Source organism: Lepus europaeus, chromosome X, assembly GCF_033115175.1.
Source record: "Lepus europaeus isolate LE1 chromosome X, mLepTim1.pri, whole genome shotgun sequence".
Taxonomy (NCBI): domain Eukaryota; kingdom Metazoa; phylum Chordata; class Mammalia; order Lagomorpha; family Leporidae; genus Lepus; species Lepus europaeus.
The window spans coordinates 46,446,967-46,470,833 of record NC_084850.1 but is presented as its reverse complement, the minus strand read 5'-3'; the positions used below and the strand labels follow the sequence as shown (position 1 = coordinate 46,470,833).

At 39.2% G+C, this 23,867-nt stretch overlaps 1 protein-coding gene across 1 annotated transcript in view; it reads right to left on the bottom strand.

Annotated features, from left to right (window-relative positions):
* The window catches only part of IL1RAPL2 (interleukin 1 receptor accessory protein like 2), a 653,603-nt gene that overhangs the window by 304,353 nt on the left and 325,383 nt on the right, over positions 1-23,867 (bottom strand). The gene's annotated exons all lie outside the window — the stretch shown is intronic.

Here is a 23,867-nt window from a genome sequence, read left to right as displayed (position 1 = left end):
CAATTCTTCTTAGGAAATAAGAAGATAGATTCATTTTACTGTAAACTGATACTTGTTGCAACTCAGTTGCTTTCAACTCACCATTTTTCTGACAACCAACATACTTGCAGTTAGTGAATACCGGTGTTCCCAATTCTATTGCCACTTCATATGATCTGATAGAGAATCTAAATTAGATTTGATGGAGTCAGCTTAAATTTTTTAAAATTTCAGTTTCAATTCTAGATACTGCTAGAAAATCAAAAGTTTATGCACATGCCTTCCAGCTGTTTCATTGCCCTCTACTAATTCCACAATCCTATGGTACTGTCAATAGAAAAATCTGATATCTCTGTTCCCTTTCATCTTAAACTTTCATGAATCTTGAAAGAACATCCAGCACATGCCATAAGTGATGACAAGTATTGTTACAGAACCTAATACTTCAAGGAAATTAAGTGAGCACAGAGGAGTAGAAAAGTCCTGGATTGATGCTTCCGGCAAGGGGTAGACTTATAGGTGATAATCTCATCCTTGATGGTAAGTGACCCAAATCCTAAAGGTAAATGGATTTGGCAGGTCCTGAATTTAGGAACTGTTTATAGATCTGTTTTGGAAAAATGAGATGCTACAATTCTGAAAATGAAAAACTTTCAGATGAAAATTATATTTGGGGCTGGCACAGTGGCATAGTAGGTAAAGCCTCCACCTGCATTGTTGGCATCCCATATGGGTGCTGGTTCAAGCCCCAGCTGCTCCACTTCCAATCCAGCTCTCTGCTATGGCCTGGGAAAGCAGTGGAAGATGGCCCAAGTCCAGGGGCCCCTGTATCTGTGTAGGAGACCTGGAGGAAGCTCCAGTTTCCTGGTTTCAGATCAGCACAGCTCCCACCATTGCAGCCATTTGGGGAGTGAGCCAGTAGATGGAAGACACCCCTCTCTCTCTCTCTCTCTCTCTCCCTCTCCCTCTCCCTCTCCCTCTCCCTCTCCCTCTCCCTCTCCCTCTCCCTCTCCCTCTCTCTCTCTCCCTCTGCCTCTCTGGAAGTCTGCTTTTCAAATAAATAAATAAATCTTTAAAAAATGACAATGATATTCAACCTAGGGTAGGTTTCCCTTCTAGGGTATTTGTCCATAAAAATCCTGGGTTGTTTTTCAGTTGATAGAATTCAGCCAATTAAAAAATAGGAGTGGGCATTTGGCACAGAGATTAGGATACCACTTGTGATGTCCACATCCCACATTGCAATGCCTGAGTTAAAGTCCCAGCTCTCTTCCTGATTCTACCCTCCTGTTAATGGGCACCCTGAGAGTAAGCAAGTATTTCCTAAAGTGGCTGGGTCCCTGTCACCTGCATGAGAGAACAAGATTGAGTTCTGGGATCCTAGTTTTGACCCAGTCTTGGCTGTTGGGGATGGGGTGAACCAGCAGAAAGAAGTTTTCAATCTCTTCCTTTCAAAAAAATAAAAATGAAAAGCAAAATAAAATTATTGTATCAAATCATTAAAGTATTTGTGTGTGTCTGTTTCTTTCCTTTGTGTGCACATGATTTGGGAATATGTCCTATAAATCCATAAAGGGCTGACTGAAATTTTTTTAAAACAGTCATTAAAATCTTTGTGCTGTATACTAGTTTACAGAAAAATATCTGGCAATGCTGCATTATTTTCCTCAGATTTGTTTGTGGATATCGTCTGACTCTCATTGGAAGGATGACTCTTACTACCTCATCTTTTTTCCTGGAAATTTCCTCTTGCCTCCCAGAAGCATTGGCAGGAAGCTGGATTGGAAGTGGAAGTGGGAATCAGTCCTGGACTGATTCTTTTCACTAAATGTGCTGTGTTCAATATATAATCAAGTGATTTAATTTATACTTTCTGCATAAATAAATGTACAAATCAGAGAAAAAATGTTTAATGATGCATTTTAATTTTGGGTTCAGAATATACAGCTATTAATATTTCAATGCATTTGATGATGTTTTAAAAAAAGAAAAATTTGGTCTGCATGTTTCCAAAGATACAGAAAAAGGCTTCTATTTATAGAAAAATACTAAGAAAATGCCATCTTATGCACTCTGAGAGCCAGCTCGGATGGAATAGAACTCACTAAAAGATTCTAGAGCTGAGGTAGGCATTGTGATGCAGTGGGTTAAGTCACCACTTGAGATACCTGCACCCTGTATCAGAGTGTCCAGGACTGATTCCCACTTCCACTTCCAATCCAGCTTCCTGCCAATGCTTCTGGGAGGCAGCAGATGATGGCCTAACTACCTAGGTTCCTGCCACCCATGTGGGAAACCCAGATAGAGTTTATGGCTCCTGGTTTTGGCCTGGCCCAGTCCTTGGTTCACTTCAGTGGATGGAAGATTTCTTTCTTTCCTTGTTGTCCCATCTCTGTCACTCTGACTTTCAAATAAATAAAAACAAATCTTTGGGAAGGGGGAGTAAGATTCTAGAGCTAATATTTTAGCACAGACCAGAGCTTGGTAAGAAATCCTCGAGAAGAGATGAAGGCCTATGTCCAATTACATTACCTATTTTGAGTGCTGTTCAGTTGGAACAAATCAAAACTCCATGAAAACAAAAGCTGTTTATGACAATTCTTCACCGAGAAATGCCATATGGTAGCAGAGAAATTAAGGAGAAAAGTCTCAAAAAGTTTGAAATTAGAAGCATTAAGTATTTGCATCACACACAGCATTTTGACTAGGTGTCATTCTGACTTTTAGTTCCCCTGCTAGCTCTCACTCCAGAACACAACCACCTGAAAAAGGACTGATATACATGTGCTATACAGTATAGAAACATACATTAGGTCGGGGTAAAATATTTTCTTTATAAAACAATCAGTTGAGCATTGGATATTAACAGAGTCTCATCCACTTGGATGCCTATTTCAAGATGTTTAACGTGAGGAAAATATTGCCTCTTGTTCAAACTTGCTAATCAGAGAATAAGACAATCATCCTCAAAGCTAAAGTAGAATTTCTTTTCCTTGATAGTTCATTCAGCTAATAAGGCCAAATTCATGGGTCTAGTTACTATAAAGGCCAATCAGCCTCTCTATGCTCACAGTCATTCTCCCAGCCTAATCTTGAGACTGACCAATGAAATTCTGGCCATTTATTATGGAGGGAATGCATTGGGGTCAGTGGGTGGTCCAGAAAAAATTCTTTATATCTAGGAAAAAAGAAAACCCCAAAGTCCTCATACATGCCTTATTGAGGCTAGGTCTATGGAGCTCTTTTTGTATAGGTAGGACAGCGCAATAGCTACTAGAAAGAGTTTTTCTTGAAAATTCCTTCCACCTTTCAAGAAGCAGGAACCAAGAATACTTGCTACAGAAACGAAGTGAGCAAAAATAGGCATTCATATTCATGATGTCCCTGTAGACCTGGAGCTACAAACCTGATGCTGTGGGAAATAGTTATTTCAACATGATCAACAATATTTTCTTAAATTCTAAGAGCATATTAAATAGAATCCATCCATGAAAAATACAAAATGCTAAGAAGTGAAACAATCATTATGATTTGCATGCATTATTAAAATTCAATTAGACCTTCTTTTGCATTCCTGTAAATGTGAGTAGTCAACTCCATAGTATATCTCAGTTAACATGGCTGAAGGAATTATGTTTTCTATGTCATGTCGACAGAGTAGTCTACTAAATTGGCTCTCTGTATGGTACATTGGTCCCTCTTGCAGTGCAGTGTAGTCCACCCACAAGATGAAATCTATTATTTATTTCACCGTAACAAGTTATCACAGTGGTTTAAAAAAACACATGTAATTTTAAACTTCCCTAGACCATTATTCTTTTTTTTGAAATATAGGGATTCATTTATTACTTTTTGGTTTACAAACAAAGGCACCCAATAATGCTTCTATTTACTTCTTATAAAAGATTATAATTTTACATTTAAAAAAATATAAAGGACAAAAATCTCAAATTAGTTCTGTAGACAAACACAAAAAAAGGTGAGCACTGAAATGTTTCCTCCCTGCTTCCAAACTTTATTACAATTCTCACAACAGCTGGAGCTGGGTCAAGGCTGAAGCCAGGAGCTGGGAGGTGGACTTCCATCCAGGACTCCCCAGTTGGTGGCAGAAACCCAATTACTTGAGCCACTACCACTGCATCCCAGGGACTGCACATAGCAGGAAGCCTAGACCATTATTCTAGTGTGTGTCTCACAGAGGTTAAAATCAAGATGTTGCCACAGGTATATTCCTTTGCTGATGCTCTAGGAGACAGTCTATTTCCTGATTTTTTTCAAGCTTCCAGCAGCTGCCACACCCCTTGGCTAGTGATCCCTTCCTACATCTTCAAAGCTGATATCATTTTGAACTATTCTCTACATCTCTACTTCCACTTTTTTTTAAAAAAAGATTCATTTATTTATTTGAAAGGTGGAGTAATGTAGAGAGGGAGAGAGGGATGGAGGGAGAGAGGGGAAAGAGAGAGAAAGAGAGAGAGAGAGAAAGATCTTGTATCAATTGGTTCACTCCCAAAGTGGAGAGGAGTAACAGACTTCAATTCAGTGACTAATGAGCTGCAAAACAAATGAAGTTTAAAAATATGAGATGTCTTTTTTCAAGATTTATTTATTTATTTGAAAGGCAGAGATACACAGAGAGAGAAGGATAGAGAGAGAGATCTGTTCACTGGTTTGCTCCCCAAATGATCACAATGAGTGATCACTCACTGGAGTGAGTCAGATTGAAGCAAGGACCCAGGGTCTTCATCTGGGTTTCCCAAGTGGGTGGAAGGGACCCAAATACTTGGGGCATCTTCTGCTGCTTTTCAAGTCACATTAGCAGGGAGCTGACCAGAAGCAGAGCAGCCAGACTCAAACCAATGCTCTAACATGAGATTTCTGGCATTGCAAGCAGTGACTTAACCCACGGTGACACAATACTGTCTTCTTTCCACTTTGAAACTAAATAATATGCTTCCAGCTGCAATATTAATGCCCCTCTGCAGGGCTGGCACTGCAGCACAGTGGGTTAACTCCCTGGCCTGAAATGCTGGCATCCCATATGGGCACCAGTTCAAGACCCGGCCACTCCATTTCCCATCCTGCTCTCTACTATGGCCTGGGAAAGCAGTAGAAGATGGCCCAAATCCTTGGGCCCCTGCACCCACGTGGAGACCCGGAAGAAGCTCCTGGCTCCTGGCTTCGGATCGCCACAGCTCCACCCATTGTGGCCAATTGGGGAGTGGACTATCGGATGGAAGTCCTCTCTCTCTCTCTCTCTCTCTCTCTCACACACACACACACACACACACTCTCTCTCTCTCTCTCTCTCTCTCTCTCTCTCTGCATCTCCTCTCTCTGTGTAATTCTGACATTCAAATAAATAAATAAATCTTTAAAAAAAGTCTCCCTCTGTGATGTGTGATTTATACTCACAGGTTCCAGAAATCAGTCTGTGGATATATATTAAGAAGGCATTTTTCTATCCACAAAATGGGGAAAAGTTCAAAACTAATAAGGAATCTATTTGGTTTTCACACAAGTTTCCAAAAGTTACACCTAGTTTCCCAAACACTGTGCTTAATGACATGTTGATGGATATAACAAACACATATACATATACATGAATGCACCCCATATATACATATACATATACAGATTTCTATGCAAAGCATTCCATGGTGAAATAAGGTTAATATTACATCATATTGCAGAGACTTTGCTGGATTAAACTCACCACAAATGCCCTAGATGGAAAGAAATTTGAAGTCTTTTCTAAACTTAACCAATTATAAAATTTTTGCTTCTAATTGTATCTGACTGAATTCGAGGGAAACGCTATCCTAAGGGTTTTTTTTTAAGTGATTTATTTATATATTTGAAAGGCAGAGTTACAGAGAGAGAGGGAGATACAGAGAGAGAAATGGGGGTCTTCCATCTGCTGGTTCACTCCACAATGGCCAGAACTGGGAAGATCTGAAGCCAGGAGCTAGAAACTCCCTCATGAAACTGACATTTTTGTTAGTGAAAGACAGTTATTAAGTGAGCCATCAAATAAATAAGATGTTCGCAGTTTCTGATAAAGTTCTTTTTTTTTAAGATTATTTGAAAGGCCTAGTTACGCACAGAGAGAGATAGAGACAGATAGAGATCTTCTGTCCACAGGTTTACTCCCCAAATAGCCACAAGTGGGCCAGACTGAAGGCAGGAGCCTCTTTCAGGTCTCCTGTGTGGGCACAGGGGCCCAAGGACATGGGCCACCTTCTGTTGCTTTCTCAGTCACATTAGCAGCGAGCTGGATCCAAAGTGGAGCAGCCAGGACTCAAACCAACACCTGTATAGGAAGGCGGCATTGCAGGCAGATACTTAACTGATTACACCATAATGCCAGCCCCTGATAAAGTTCTATGAAGGAAAATAACTAGCTGATGTAATAACCTTTCTGGGAGATTTTGTATAAAAATGAAAGTCACATTTAGTTTCAGAACTGAAGAGGTCACATTTTGTCTGAGAACTGAAAGGTAGGAATGAGCCAAATATGGAACATGCTTGAATTTATGACAAAAAGCTAGACTCCCATTGGCAAACAGGATTACAGACTGTGACAGTTGTGGGTATAGTCTAGAGAGATTACGGGCCCTAATAATAACTGGGTCTATGAACGTGGCTTTAGTAGCCTCTGGCAAGAAGAAAATAAATACATTTTACCATGAGTTAACATATTTAAAATATGTCAAGTATATTATAAAGTAAGAGATGTAAGTGCATGTGTATATGTTTGTGCTGGATCCTTCTCACTGACAATAAGTAGTGAACAAGTAATCAATGAAAAACATTTCAAAGAGGAAGATCAACTATTAGACGTACTTTGTAGTTACAGGACAGACCAATTGGACTGTTATTCAGTTTACCTTATTAGCACTGGTCTCTAAAAGCCACTAGAAGGAGGTGCTAAAATCTTTTGGGTATTGTGATATAGCAGGTAAAGCCACAACCTACAAAGCCTGCATCCCATATGGGTTCCAGTTTGAGTCCTGGCTGCTCCATTTCCCACCCAGTTCCCTGCTAATGCTCCTGGGAAAGCAGCAGAAGATGGCCCAAGTACTTAGGCCCCTGTGCTATTATTAGCTTTGGTTACTGTTTCTGAAACCACTTCTAATCTTAGTAATATGATCTCTGAAAAAGATCCAAATGGTAGAACAGTAAGGTTTGTAACTAGTCTCAAGTATTGAATGGACTATAACTGTGGGCCTAGCACTGTCAAGGCTGCTGTGTGGGGTCTTGGAGTAATACTACTACTACTGCTACTACTACTATAACTACTACTACTACTAATAATAATAATACCCACCATTTTCTCTGTGCTCAGGGAGCTTCTGAGTTTCATCCTTATTTAAGGCAAAATAAAGAAAGTTCTCTTTGGAGTGTGACAACTATCCTTTCAGCCACTGTACATTGCAATAGAAAACAGGTTTTCAAAATCCACTCTGCAGAGTCCTAGGAGATCTATATCAGTGGCTGGGGCCTGATGGGGTTACGATATGATCAGGGCTCTTCCCCCTCATTAAAGCTGCTTCCCCTCAAAATTTTCATATTGGGCTTCAGGTTTAAATTGCTTTTGTAGACAAGGTTTCACTACTAAAAAGAGAATGTCACTGAAACAGATAATCAACTTTAAATTTTGATTGTCCCAACTCTACCATTCTTTTGATTTCTAGACAAAGCCTGTGCCTCTCCTAAGTATGTGATAAGTGTTTTTTCAATATTTACTTTAAAATGAATTAAAATTAAATTCATAATTAAAATTTGGGAAATTAAGATAACTAAAAATTCCTGAGAAAGTTTCAAGACTAGGATATTTATATGTAGCTCTTTCCATTTGGAAAATAGCTCTAGAGTCTGCTCAAATTCAGTAAAATTAAGCTTCAAATTAGGATGCCTGCATCCCACACTGGACTACCTGGCTCAAACCCCTATTCCAGTCTCCAAGTAATGTTCGCTCTGGGAATCAGCGGGTGATGGATCAAGTGGTTGGGTTCCTGACACCCACATGAGAGACCCAGCTGAGTCTATGACTCCCGACTTTGGCCTGGCCCAGCTCCATCTGTTTCAGGCATTTGAAGAATAAATCAGATCTGTATGCTTGTATCTATGTCTCTCTGTTTTTCAAATAAATAAAAATTTTTAAAAATAAAGTGAAGTAAAAATTTGGTGTAACTTTAATTCTTATATTGTCCTTTTCTGCCCTCACAACATCATCACTATCATGAGCACAGTATTTTAAATCTGATTTGCTTATGCTTATGTGTTTATGATGGGAGGGGGGATGGTATAATAAGACAGATTTATTCTGATTTTAATCTTTGTTTTGAGAAATTATTTCATGATACACTATTTTGACCTTCTCGGTTGTATATACTTTGATTTGATGACCATTCCACCTCTTTTCCTCAGTTCACTGAGTCTGTAAACAAGAGAAGATGTGCAGTGGCATACTATGAAAATTATACATTGTTGAAAAGGTCAAAATGGTAGAGCTGCATGTTGCTATTTGTAAATTACAGAATACATGAGGCATTCAGATTCAAATAACTCATTCTCTTGACATGCAGAGTAAGAAAACATAAAATGGCACACATGAATCCATTTGGGATATAGACATTAGAAATAAAACAGCCAGAGTTCACTTTACTTCTTGGTTTCCAAAGATGATGCTCATTTACTTATTCTTCCATGAGCACAAGAGACCCATGAGGTTATCTGGAAACAAGTTACATTATATTCAAATGTTTCCCTAAAATTTGTTGAACAAAGAACAAAAATTCTAAAATAGATTACATTTTGTTATACAAAGAGGGAGCAAGAATGTAGTATAAAAAGCACTGACTGACTTGGAATAACTGTACCTGGGATACCATCTACTCACTAGCTGTGCAATCTCGAATATGTCATGTTTCTCTCTGTAGCCATGAGTTTTCTTGAGCAAAAAACAATGTGATTGTATCAAAAGTTCTCTTGAGAGCTGTTTAACCTGAATATTCCAATATCTTCTTGATATTTTGTGACTTATAAGCCCAATTCTTAAAGATTCTTCCATGGTTTCCCAAGATCACTGCTAACTAGTTTATGGATAGTCTCTCCTTTGGAGAGGTGGAATCAGTTTCACTTTCCCTTAAATTTGGGCTAGTCTTGTGACTTGCTTTGACTAATAGGATGTAATGAAAGAGACATTCATTCCAGGTTGTCTTTGAGACCTGATATATTCTTACTGACTTATAAGAGAGCCTCTAACAAAAGAAGTTTAGATTAGTGGTGGCTGTTTGGCACAGCAGTTCAGATACTACTTAGGACACTCACATCTCATATTGGAATGCCTGATTTTGGTCCCAGCTTCCCTGCTTCCAGTCTAGCTCCTGCTAATGCACACCCTGATGGCCCAAGTACTTGGGTCCCTGCCACTTACATGGGAGACCTGGATGGAGTTCTACATTTCTGGTTTTGACCTGGCCCAGCCCTGGCTATTGTGGGTATTTGGGGAATGAACCAATGGATACAAGATTGATCTCTCTGTCTCTCTCTTTCCCTGTAAAATAAAATGAAAATATATCGATTTTATAAAAAAAAATCTTATTCCAGAAGGGTGAATCAAAAGATATTATAAGGAGAGAGAGAAACCGTATGGAAAAAAAGGTTTACACCAAATCAGCAGCAAGGGCCCAGCAAAGTGAGGCCCTGATTGGTATCCTAGGCTCAGCCAAGTTCTCAGCTGAATGAAACTGCACAGGTAAACACAGTTGAAATTCTGTGCAGCAAAAGAACCACTCAGATGCTCATAGCATCATGAAAAATAATAAACCATTACTCTTCTAAGCCAATATATTCAGGAGGGGAGTGCTATAGAGTAATTGGTAATAAAAACACTCCCTTTAGTAAATGACATCTTTGCTCACTCAGTTGTTCAATGACCTGAAAAATCATTCTCACTTACCCATATCCCATCTATTACCATCTGCTAGACTACAAGCCTCTTGAAAAGAGGAACCACGTCTCTTCTGCTCACTACAGCATTTCCTGCTCTCAACATGGCATAGTAGGTTATTTTTAGGGAAGTACAATTAATACTGCCTCATCTCAAACAACTGCTTCCACTTTAGTCTGCATTGCCTTCATCTTTTATGTATAATACTGCAGAATCCTTTTAACCAGATTCTCATTAAAAGAGTGTATAGAAACTCTCTACACTACTTTGCAATATCTATTTAAGCCTAGCATTATTTCAAAATAAAAGTTAAACATATAGAAATTGATTAGAACCTTCCTTTGAGGTTCCACATGTTATAATCAGCACTTACCTCTCTGAAGTCACTTCATGCCAGTCTTATCTCCATCTCTGATGATTGTACATGATGTTTCTTTCTCATTCCTTAAGTTTTATCTTCTGAACTTTAAACAATTATTTGAAAGGTAGAGATACATAGAGACAGATAGAGAGAACTTTCAATCTCTTATTTACTTACCAAATGCCCACAAAACTAGGGCTGGGCCAGGACAAAGCCAGTAGCTGGTAACTCAGTCCAGGTCCCCAACTTTGGTAGCAGGGACACAACCACCTGAACCATCACTTGCTGCCTTCTAAGGTACCTATTAGCAGGAAGCTAGAATCAGGAGTAGAGTCAATACTTGAACCTAGGCACTTTGATATGGGATGCAGTTGTCCTAACTGGTGGCTTAACAGCTAGGCAACATGCCTGCTCCTAACTTCTGAAATTCTGAAACTAAGCATCTCTACCCACCTACAATCTACAAGATGTTCTTTCTTCTTCCCATAGATGGTACTGGCAAATTGTAATTTTACAGTCCTGTAGAATAGTAGGTTAATTTAATTAACCTCTGTCTCCACTGCCAGATAGCAATCGCCTCAATAGAAGAATCCATGTTCATCATATCTACCCCCTATGTTTAGGACAGTGCCTGGAACACAATTAGCACTTCATAACTCTTTGTTTAATGAGTTAAATCTAATAGACCTTTGCTTAAACAAACTATTTGTATGCAGTTCTATTTAAAATGTATGTAATTATAGTACATTGGCAATGGTCTTATCCATGGACAGAAAGGAGCATACTCAGGTAAGGAGTCATACTTTTATGGTATGACACAAAACAAAGACAATCACCCCATATCACCATATCAGCACTAAGTACCTAGGGATTATAATGAAAGTTAGTGCAACACCTTTATTTACCAGACTATAGTAATATTACATTGATTTATTTGGCACTTTTTGATGATTGATGGCCTGAACAGTTTATTATCTACACTGACTATACATTTCAGATTTGCTACCATTTATTAGGTGTTAGAAGGAAGACATGGGCTGCATCAATATTTAAACTGAAAAAAAAAATCCCAGTGGCATCACTCCTATAAGGCAAGAACCTAGAAACTCTTATTTACAATTATCTGTTATCTTCTTCAAGGAAATCAATAGATGTGTGTCAGCTATCTTGCTCAACTTCCCAAATTACCCACTTTCTCCATCATTTTTTGGATTCTATAAGCAAGGAACATGACCCTGAAACTACATTGCTTACTAATCACTTCTGTGATTTGTACATATACCCTTAATATTACATCAGCCAGATTCTGCTTTCCTCAGTGTTGCATTATAATGAAAGATTTCTATTCATTTTTTTCTGATCTTTAAACTGATTTTGCTTCATAAATACAAATTCTATAAATACATCAGGATCTCAGAATTTTCCAGTTGATGAGAAAATATTTCTGTCAAGGGAGACAGCTAAAACAAGCAAGCCCTTGTGGACCTTCTAAGACAAGAAGGAAAAAACCAATATCACAAATGAAGTCCAATTTTTAAAATTTATTTGACAGGTAGAGTTATAGACAGTAAGAGAGAGAGAGAGAGAGAGAGATAGGTCTTCCTTCCATTGGTTCACCCCCCAAATGGCTGCTACAGCTGGCGCTGCACTGATCCGAAGCCAGGAGCCAAGTGCTTCTTCCTGGTCTCCCATGTGGGTACAGGGGCCCAAGCACTTGGGCCATCCTTTACTGCCCTCCCAGGCCACAGCAGAGAGCTGGACTGGAAGAGGAGCAACCGGGACTAGAACCTGGCACCCATATGGGATGCCGGCGCCGCAGGCAGAGGATTAATCAAGTGAGCCACGGCGCTGGCCCCCATGAAATCCAGTTTTGAAAGGGCCTTCCTATACTTATAGGCCTAGATTTAGAATTTTTTGACACAAAAATAAATTCATCTTTTAATTCACTTCCATGAACTTTTTGAAGTTCTCTCATATATGCAGGGATCTCCTCTCTTTGATTTAGTAAGCTAGACTTATAGATTCAGCACTGAGGCTGCAGCCTAATGGAATACAAGACTTTTTTTTTTTAAGATCTACATAAGGCCTCATTATGTGTTTGTCTAATGTTATATCTTTTCAGAAGCTCCCAGTGATACGAAAACCCACCTTCTAGAGGTTTAGATTTTAGTAAAGCAAACTTCTTACTATAGTATTGAAGGTTTTACTTATTCAGATGTTCACTGTCATATGGGTTTCAGTGAATATAGGTGTTTTTTTGTGTATGTGGGATGAATTAAGTCCCCAAGAATGCTGAATACATAACCCCAGTACTGTATTTGGAAAAAGGATCTTTGCATGTTTAATATGAGGCTATATGGGATTAAGGTCAGCCCCATAATACAATAGCTGAAGAGGGAAATCTGGAGACAAAAAGACACGGTTAGGGCAAGAATGCTATGAGATGACAGAGACAGAGATTGGAATGACATATCAATGAGCTAAGGGATACCAAGGATTGTCTGCATTTGGAATAAACTAGAACAGATTATTATTTGGTACACACAGAAGGAAATAACACTGCTGACACACTGATATCAGACTTCTAGTTTCTAGAACTGAAATGCAATAATTTCTGCAGTTTGAAGCTACCCGGTTCATGGCACTTTGTTACAGCAGTCGCTGGAGAGTAGAACATGTGATAAGGAAAGGTATGTCTTAGGAAAATGCAACCAGTCTGCCAACACTGGATGTCCCTACAGAGGATAAGTCCCTGTCTCCTTATGCTAAATATTCAGAGACACTGTATTTAGGTCCAGTCTACATTGCTGTGTACTTTTCACTGTCCAGTAAGAAATTCAGTACTTTTCTTTCTCTCAATTAGAAAACTGGAAATTCTAGTCTACCAAGATCAAAGAAAGTTAATATACTTCAAACATTATGTAGCAGCAGCCCATCATTGATTAAAATAGTCCAATTAATTAATTTGGAACTTTTTCAAAAGTTCAATATTTGAAAACACCATGATTCCCTGTGGAAGAGTACAAATAGACTAAGTAATTAAAATGACTGCATTCACAAAAATTGCGATCCTTTCATTATGGACCACTAATCTTGGATTTAAGAGATGGCTCTGATTTATGGGTATGAGAAGTAAATGATCCAGAACATTCCTAGAGAGGGAGAAGGATATGGTGGAAAATACATGCTTTTCTATATTTCTGCTTTAAATATACTAATCATACAATCTCAAGGCTGCTATTATTTATGGTTCTGTGCTTCTGTGTAATTTATATTGCTCATGCTGTTTTCAGAATTGCCAGAAAAATATGCAGTTCTTGACCACAGGGAGTGTTTAATGAAGGTAAAATCATTGGCTATGGGGAGACACCAAGATGGTGGAATAGGGAGGGAGCTTACTGCTCTAGTCTAGGAGAAGATAGTTAAAAAAAATGTGGAGAGAATCCAATCTCAGGGAAGAGTTAAGGAGAAAATGGCAGAGGAAACTCCACACAAATTAAAAGGTACTGTGGATCTACGTGGAGGGTGTGGATGTGCACAACTCAAGACCCCAGCAGCTGAGAGCCTCAGAACCATCATTGGAGGGTGAGGTGAGACCAGACTGTAGCAGCCCAAGCCACTGGAAATAAAGCAGAGGAAAGAGCCTGGAGTGGCTTGGAGCCCTGTGGGGGACGTGTATCTGTCAACCTTAAGGAAAAAAGGGGGGGCATGCTTCTCTCTCCCCAACCACCTGACACTGGCATTAGCTGAAGAGAGTGTGGGAGCCATTTTGGATATATATAACAGCTGTACCAGCTTGGGTCCACTTGTCTAGCAACCAACCAAACTGAGATGCCTCAGCCTGTCTGGGAGAATGACAGAGGGCTGGGTGCTTGTTACTGTGGGAGCATTGTATGCAGGGACTGTGAAAACACTGTGGCTGCATGGGAGGGTACAGGCTGTGGATGGGTCTTTGAATAGTTACTGTAGGCAGCTCTACACACTCAGGGCTCTTTGATTCCCTCGTGAGGATCATTGCTGCAGGTTCCATGCTCACATTGAGATCTGCACAGATCCTTTGTGTGGTTCTTGTGGCCAGGTGAACAAATAATATACCCACTGGGGCTAGCGACAAGGCATTGGTTTCCTTGAAGAAGAAGAAGTAGCTTGAGAATATGACAACAGAGCAGATTAATCCTCCCCTCCGATATAAAAAAATAGAAGAGATCTATCACACCCTATTTGGGTGTCACCTTGGATACTCTTCTCACCCTGGAGCACTGAACAGAGTTCCCTAGCCACACCCAGCACACCCTCATGGTATTCACTGAAAGAGCAGACACTCTACTAATCCACAGAGGCATAGCCCACAGATAAAAGCCATCACGAGGAAAACAAGCCAACAAGTATCTCCACAAATGCCCAAAAATAAACTCAGCAACTCAAGAAACAAGAATAAGGAAGACAACATGACACTCCCAAAGGAAGACAACACTTCAATACTAGAATGTGAAGGTGAAGAGATTGAAAAAATGACAGAAATGGAGTTCAAAAAAATTGATCATTGATCATAGGATTATTTAGAAGTAATCAGAAGCAAATCCACGAATTAAATCCATAAGTGACATAAGTGAACATTTTTCCCATGAAATTGTAATTTTAAAGAGCAATCAAAATGAAATATTAGAAATGAAGAGTTCAATAGATTAATTTAAAAAAATGGTGCAAAGCCTTAACAACAGACTCAGTGAGGCAGAAGAAAGAATATCCAAGTTAAAAGACAAGTCTCTGGAAATTTTACAGTCAGACAAAAAAAGAAAGAACAAATTAGAAAACTAAAAAAAAAAACAGTGTTTGAGATTTATGGGATACTATCATATGACCCAACATACAGGTCTTAGGAGTTCCTGAAGGTATGGAAAGAAAGAATGGATTAGAAGGCCTTTTTAGTGAAATAATTACAGAATACTTCCCTAATTTGGAGAAAGAAAGGGAAGTCCAAGTACAGAAAGCACATAGAACTCCTAATAGACATGACCAGAAAAGATCTTCACCAAGACACATTGTAGTCAAACTCTCCACAGTTAAACATAAAGAAAAGATTCTAAAACATGCATGAGAGAAACACTAGATTACTTTCAGAAGATATTCAATCAGACTCACAGCTGACCTCTCACAGATACCCTATAGGCTAGGAAAGAATGACAAGATATTCTCTAAGTCTTAAGAGAAAAATACTGTTAACCCAGAATACTGTACCCTGCAAAGCGCTCACTTATGAATGAAGGTGAAATAAAGACCTTTCATAACAAACAGAAATTGAAAGAATTTGTCACCACCTGTCCAGCCTTACAAAAGATGCTTAAGGATGTGCTACACACAGAAACACAGAAACATGGTCATCACTATGAAAAGAAGGTGAAGGCAGAAAATCTCTCAGTATAAGTACAAAGGAAATCCAAAGTAAACAACAGGAACATTTATGGAAAAACAACAGAGAAGTTGAAATTACCCTGGTTTTTCTTCTGTAGTTCCTTAGATTTCAGAGTATTCCTGTTACCGGGAATCTAGCCACATATTAAGGCAATGCATTTTTTTAATCTTGAAAAAGTAGACATTGATTATATTGGACCACCATTTTTTTCCTTCTCTTATTACATACCACTTATGTGATTATAGTGTTAAGTCTTAGTTCTTATGTCTTTGGGCAGAAGAGTGTATCAGTTATTGTAAATGAATTTTTCCCTGTCTTTGAAGCTCAGTCCATAAGTGTGTTGTTGCTTCTGAGAAAATACTTGGGTTTGCATTACTTGAATACTTGAAAACTGAAATTGATAAGATACATTATGTAATGAATTAGAATTTTATTTCTGGAGAAAATTAGAAATTGAATAAAGATTTGAAGTACTTAAAGGATGAAAATAATGATAGTGCTTATAAGCACTGCGGACCTTTTTGTGTTTGAAGCTTCAAAAATTAAAGTGTATACTATTCTCCTGAAATCCTGCTCTTCTTTTCTGTGCTTCCTGCATTTACTCTTATTATTGATGCTGTGAAACAGCAGGGTTAAAGTGTCATTACATCTGTGTTCATTACAAATCCCATAGCTTTTCTAGTTAGGAAAAAAATAGTCCCAAAATACTCTTAGTGTCATTTTTTTTGGTTAATATTTTACTACCTAATGGTATTTTAGATACCTTCAATCATTTCAATAAGGTGTCTATAAAAATTTAAAGTATTACATATTGTATTTGAACTAGTTAGTAAAGAGTAAGAAAAAGAACTAGCTTATTGAGACTGTAAATGTCCCATTAGTTAAATTTCAAAATTTTTAATAAAGGAACTTTCAGATAGGTTGAGACCCAACAGTATCCATTAAACTAGCTCCTGTGATTTGGAAAGGGGCCCCGGAAGCAGTGGAGGACATTTTAAGGGCATTTATTTGCCATGGTTGTGGTTGTGGTTTCCTGTACTTAAATACAGGTAGTGACACACTGACATTTTTCTTACATTTATCTGTACTAAAATAACCAAAATTAATGGAATCCGCAAATAAGAGACTTTATGAGTGCACTGTATTTGGGAGCCATTGTACAGTAAGGTAAAATTTGGATTTTAAAATTTACTATTATAGGCCGGCGCCATGGCTTAACAGGCTAATCCTCCACCTTGCGGCGCTGGCACACCAGGTTCTAGTCCCGGTTGGGGCGCCGGATTCTATCCCGGTTGCCCCTCTTCCAGGCCAGCTCTCTGCTATGCCCTGGGAAGGCAGTGGAGGATGGCCCAAGTCCTTGGGCCCTGCACCCGCATGGGAGACTAGGAGAAGCACCTGGCTCCTGGCTTTGGATCAGCGAGATGCGCCAGCCGCAGCGGCCACTGGAGGGTGAACCAACGGCAAAAAGGAAGACCTTTCTCTCTGTCTCTCTCTCTCTCTCACTATCCACTCTGCCTGTCAAAAAAAAATTAAAATTTACTATTATAAAGAAGAAGACGCGGCATTTTCCACGTGCTTAAATGATAACTTGCTTATTGGGTTTCAGAAGAAAAAAAATATGAAATGAGTAATTGTCACTGTGTTAAATTGGCAAGTTGTATCATAAAGCTTAAATTTGTGTTTCTCAAATGTGAACCATAGTAATCTAATGCTGCTTTGTATATATTGTAAGTGCTACAAATAGTCTCAGCACTGACCATGCATTGATACCTCTCAAAAGAATGCAGTATTTGGGCCGGCGCCGCAGCTCAGTAGGCTAATCCTCCACCTTGTGGCGCCGGCACACCGGGTTCTAGTCCCGGTCAGGGGCACTGATCCTGTCCCAGTTGCCCCTCTTCCAGGCCAGCTCTCTGCTGTGGCCAGGGAGTGCAGTGGAGGATGGCCCAAGTGCTTGGGCCCTGCACCCCATGGGAGACCAGGAGAAGCACCTGGCTCCTGCCATCGGATCAGCGCGGTGCGCCGGCCGCAGTGCGCCTACTGCAGCGGCCATTGGAGGGTGAACCAACGGCAAAAAGGAAGACCTTTCTCTCTGTCTCTCTCTCTCACTGTCCACTCTGCCTGTCAAAAAAATAAAATTAAAAAAAATGCAGTATTTGATGTAGGTGTTCTGATACGCCTCAGAAATTATGAGTGTCCGCGAATTTGTTAATCTGCATGGTAATGAAGATACTTCCTGTTCTTTTGTTGTTGTTGTTCCCTATTTTCATGTTTAAATTTGACTTTTCACATTTTCACTACTGTTAATTTAGTACAATTTGTTCAACAGTTAAAATAGGGTTGTCATTGAAGAAACTTAAAAACAGCCTTATTCTGGGGCCAGTGCTGTGGCAGAGTAGGTTATCCTCCGCCTACAGTGCCCACATCCCATATGGGCGCTAGTTCTCATCCAGGCTGTTCCTCTTCCAATCAACTCTCTACTGTGGCCTGGGAAAGCAGTTAAAAGATGGCCAAAGTGCTTGGGCCCCTGCACACAGGTGGGATACATGGAGGAGGCTCCTGGCTCCTGGCTCCAGATCCACTCAGCTCCAGCCATTGTGGTCATTTGGGGAGTGAACCAGCAAATGGGCGATCTTTCTCTTTCCCTCTCATTGTCTGTAAATTTGCCTTTCAAATAAATAAATAAATTGTTTTTTAAAAAAAACTTTATTCATGTAACTGCTTAAGTAAAAATCACATTTTATGTCCTATGTTCCTACACTTTTAATGACCTGTATTTCTGTATAAATATAAGTGATGATATTTAGGCTTTGTTTCTGTTTAATAAGACTTTTTCCCATTGATTAAGTGAAGGAATGCATCTTTTTGAAGAGATTTATATTCCGTACATAAAATTTGGTTGAAACAATAAAAAAGAGGAATAAAAATAGTTCCAGAAACAATGAATAAAACTATCAGTATTGCAAAGAAAAACTAAAGAGAAAATCAAGGATTTAAGGCTGTTCCCACACCAATTCCAGAAAATGATAAAAAAAAAAAAGGCCTTATATCAATCAGGTATTTGGTGTCTTGCATACTCAAAAACACATATGCTTAGCTAACTCAATTTGTATTTATAAAACAACACTGATTTTGGTCAAAGTGGTTTGTGAACTTTGATAGAACTTAAAACTTGTCAAGAATTTTAAACTGGTGGTTAAGTCCTGGAAACCTAAATACTATTAAGCCTATTTTCTCAAAGGCAAAAAATGAGTGATGCATTTATCACTGACCATGGAACAAATGATTAGGGGGCTCTTTCATGTAGTGATTTCTATGAAAAAGTTTGGGGTTTTAAATGACCACAAACCAGCAGTGTGATGTGGCTGCTGAATAATCTCAGACAATCTCAAGCTACATTTATAATAATAATGATACCCTTCCACGAGTGTATTGCTTTACATTGTAAAAAGCTCTTGCACACAGATGATCTCATTTCACATAGTAACTAGAATACAGGAAGGCAGTATCCTGTTCCCTACCTGAGTTATGCCGCATCTGCTCTTTGTGTCATGTTTTAAAAAGAGCACGGATACCCTTCATTGTACTATATCTAGAAGACAGTAGTCATAATATTGTAAAGTTCTTATAAGACATTATCAAGAACTACAAATATTTACCCAAAACCTTTATAAGATACTGGCAGACCCTGCTAGCTGATTGAAATATTTTAAGGGCTCTATGTAAGAAAAATAGTTTCCTTCTCTCTTTCTACAAGAGGGAGACTATGGCTCAGAATAAAGAACTTTGTGGGTAGACATTTGTGCAGCAGTTACAATGCATCTTGGGAAGCTTTAATGCCATATTAATGCCATATCTCGGTGCCATATTAATGCCATATCTCGGTAACTGGGTTCATGTCCTGACTCCACCTCTGATTCTAGCTTCCTGATAATGCAGATCCTGGGAGCTATCAGGTGATAGCATTTGGGTTCTTGCTATCGACATGGGAGAAACAGAATGAGTTACCGGCTCCTGGCTTTGGTCTTGCTCACATCAAGCTGCTGTGGACATTTGGGGAGTAAGCAGTGTATAGGGTTCTTTCTTTCTGTCTGTCTTTATGTCTGTGTGTGTGTCTGTCTGTCTCCCAAAGAATTTTCTATTAACAAGAATGAAACAATAATTGAACAGGTTGCTTAGTGGAGACAGTAAGCTCTCCATTTTTCACAGAACTCTCTTTTCCATACAATACTCTCAGCGATGTTCCCAGAAGTATTCCTACATTGGGTAAGATTAGATGACTTCTGTGGGGACACCGCTGCTTACCCATATCCATGTGTTCCTCAACATTCTCTAGTCTCCTTTAAAATCAGGTTGATCATGTGGCTAAATGCTGGATAAAAAGATGTGCTTGAAAGTAATGTACACATTGGCTGGCACCGCCCGCTCAACAGGCTAATCCTCCGCCTCGCGGCGCCGGCACACCGGTGTCTAGACCCGGTTGGGGCGCCAGATTCTATCCCGGTTGCCCCTCTTCAGGCCAGCTCTCTGCTATGGCCCGGGAAGGCAGTGGAGGATGGCCCAAGTCCTTGGGCCCTGCACCCACATGGGAGACCAGGAGAAGCACCTGGCTCCTGGCTTCGGATTAGCGCGGTGCGCTGGCCGCAGCGCGCCGGCCGTGGCGGCCATTGGAGGGTGAACCAACGGCAAAAAAGACCTTTCTCTCTGTCTCTCTCTCTCTCTCACTGTCCACTCTGCCTGTCAAAAAAAAAAAAAAAAGAAAAAAAAAAGAAAAGAAAGTAATGTACACTATTTTCGGTTTTGCCACCCTCGCCTTCGCCATCTCCTAGTTAAGTAGATGCAGGGGATCCAGAATATTGAAGGGTACTAGATGATGGTGAAGCTACTAGATAGAAAATATTTGAATTGCATAAAGAATAGTAAATGAAATACCGAATAGACTTTGTACTAGCAAGAAGTAAACTTTTCTTATGTTAAGCCACTTTGTAATTTTGTGGTTACTTATTATACTAGCTAGAGTTAGCCTTATTAATAAAATTACTAAGGTTTCTTTCAATTTTAGGATTTTATGGTACTTATGGTACTTGACAGCACTAAACACAGCCACAAAAGTAAATTTGGAATTGGAAAATATAAGAAAATTAATGGGAGGACTACAGTAAGGGATGTTACCAGTCATCTGAAATTTAGTTATGTCAGAAATTCATTCATTTGTTTTTAATTCTTTCATACATATGTGCATTCATTCATATATATGCATGCACAAATATACATAAAATAAGCATTTAGTGAGCATCAGGAACTGTGCTTACTACCAGGCAAGAAATATTGAACAAAATGTCTAGTTGTAAAATTCACAGTCTAATAAAGGTAGACAGATATATCAACAAATAAAGGTACAAGTAAAAGCTTACATGTTTGGTTAGAATTATCCATAATATATAGTAAGGACATTTAAAAATGAAACATATTCTTTTTTTAAATTACAGGATAAAGTTGCTCAGATAACCTGTGATTTTTATAAAGCTTTTATTTAATAAATTTCATAGGTACAGCTTTCGGAATATAGCAGTTCTTCCTCTCATCCCCACCCTCTCATCCCCACTCCTCCTGCCTCCTACTCCCTCTCCCAACCCATTATTCATTAAGATTCATTTTTAATTATCTTTATATACAGAAGACCAACTCTATACTAAGTAAAGATTTCAACAGTTTGCACCCACACAGACACACAAGGTATAAACTACTGTTTGAAGACAGGTTTTACCATTAATTCTCATAGTACAACTCATCTAGGACAGAGGTCCTACATGGGGAGCAATTGCACAGTGATTCCTGTTGTTGATTTAACAATTAACACTCTTATTTATGATGTCAGTGATGACCTGAGGCTCTTGTCATGAGCTTTCAAGGCTATGGAAGCCTTTTGAGTCCACAAACTCCATCAGTATTTAGACAGGGCCATAAGCAAAGTGAAAGTTCTCTCCTCCCTTCAGAGAAAGGTACCTCCTTCTTTGATGGCCCCTTCTTTCCACCGGGATCTCACTCACAGGGATTCTTCAGAAACATATCTTCTTGCTGGGATTATGAATCAGGATCAGGAACACTACAATTGGTTAGATGATGGTATACTCAACCTTTATATATAGAAAATGTTTTAGAGTGGGCATTTGATTCAGCAGTTACAATGCCACTTATCTTGCCTGCATTTATATCGGGTGCTTGGGTCCAAGTCCTGGCTCTACTCCCAATTCTAGTTCCCACATGGAATATCTGAATCGAGTTCCCAGTTCTTGGCTTTGACTTGGCCCAACCTGAGCTGTTGCAGACATTTGGGAAGTGAACCACTGGATGGAAGATTTTTGTCTCTCTTTTAAAAATAAAAATAAGAAATACAAATTAAAAAAATACTTGGAAAATGTTTTAGTTGGATATAAATAAGGATACAAATTACCGCATGAACAGAAATAAAGGAAACACTTTGGTATAGCTGGAATAAAGGATGCAAGTAAGGGATGGTCCTGGAGAAGTAGGTGGCATCCAATAGTCAATATAAGAAATTTGTGTTTTTCCCCTGGCTGAGTAAAGGAGACTTATTTAAAAAAGAGAGAGAGAGAGAGAGAGAGAGAGAGAGAGATAATAAGGTATACATTTTTACATTTACATTTTCCTGGTTACAGTGATGAGAATTTATTTAAGATCTGCAAGAGTGAAGCCAAAGAGACCAGTTTTAAATTTTGATTGTACTATAATGGGACTTTATAGTATTCATGGAAAAATGGAATTTAGATAAACATTTAAAAAATGTAAACTTTATGTTTCAACATAAGTTTCACCAAGTTCAAGATACTTTTGTAAGCTTTGATACCAGCCATTTAGTTCATCCCTACAGAACTGGGGGTCTTAGAAATCTAACCATGCCAACACCATTTTTCTTACATTATTAACTGAAGAATAATGAGTACCCTTTAATGATTTTTTTAAGAATTGTGCTACAGTTTGAACATGATTTGATCCTGAACTCATACAGGGCTTTAAACCTCAGAGTCATAAGTTATTGGTACTAAGATGGTGGAACATTAATCTGATTATAGTGTTTGGGAGGAGGGCTTAGTGGGACATTCTTAAGCCATCAATGACATGTTTTAGGAAGGTAGTTCTCACAAGAGAATTAGTTATAAAAGCCTGAGTTAGTCTAGCAGCTCTCTGCTTCCTGCTTCTTCTGCATGTACTCTGCCATTTCCACTACTGCCCTTATCAGAGGTTAAACCAATGGGACCACCTTGTCTTTAACTGTCAACTTCCAAAACTATGAGCCAAAATAAACCTTTCCTCTTTATAAGTTAGTTACCTCATGTAATTCATTATAGTATCAACAAGCTAATGCAATCAGAAACAAAAAGGAGTTAGAAGGAACCAAATTAGGAGTGTAAGGCAGATGACTAATTATTTCTCATCAAAATGCTCACAAAATCATGAGAGTACCAAACAGGAGAATTGTCAAGGTGGAGGACACTGGTGGGGCTTTCCCCAGGCAGCATTTTTCTGCTAAAGCTTGGGCTAAGTTTCTCAAAAACATTCTCCTAATAAGCAGATGTTATTATCCTTTGCTCTTGGTAAAGTCAACAAGCAAAATGCCTTGAGCCTCCCAAATTAGCTGTTGCCATGACCTTTGCTCTTGACTGTTCCACTTTTACTTTGGCTAACTAATTTTTTTAAGATTTATTTTATTTATTTGAAAGACAGAGTTACAGAGAGAGGTAGAGACAGAGAGAGGTCTTCCATCCAATGGTTCACTCCTCAGATGGCCACAACGGACAGAGCTGCACCCATCTGAAGCCACGAGCCAGGAGCCTCCTCCGGGTCTCCCACGTAGGAGCAGGGGCCCAAGGACTTGGGCCATTTTGCACTGCTTTCCCAGGCCACAGCAGAGAGCCAGATGGGAAGAGGAGCAGCCAGGGACTCGAACTGGCGCCCATATGGGATGCCGGCACTTCAGGCCAGGGCTTTAACTGGCTGCGCCACAGCGCCAGCCCCTAGCTAACTACTTCTATCTCTTGGTAACTATTGCTTTTATTGTGCTTTTTCTTCAGGATCATACTAATAAAGTCATGTTTCATCTCCTGTTATAATTCTTTGAAGCAATGTTTTCACAATCT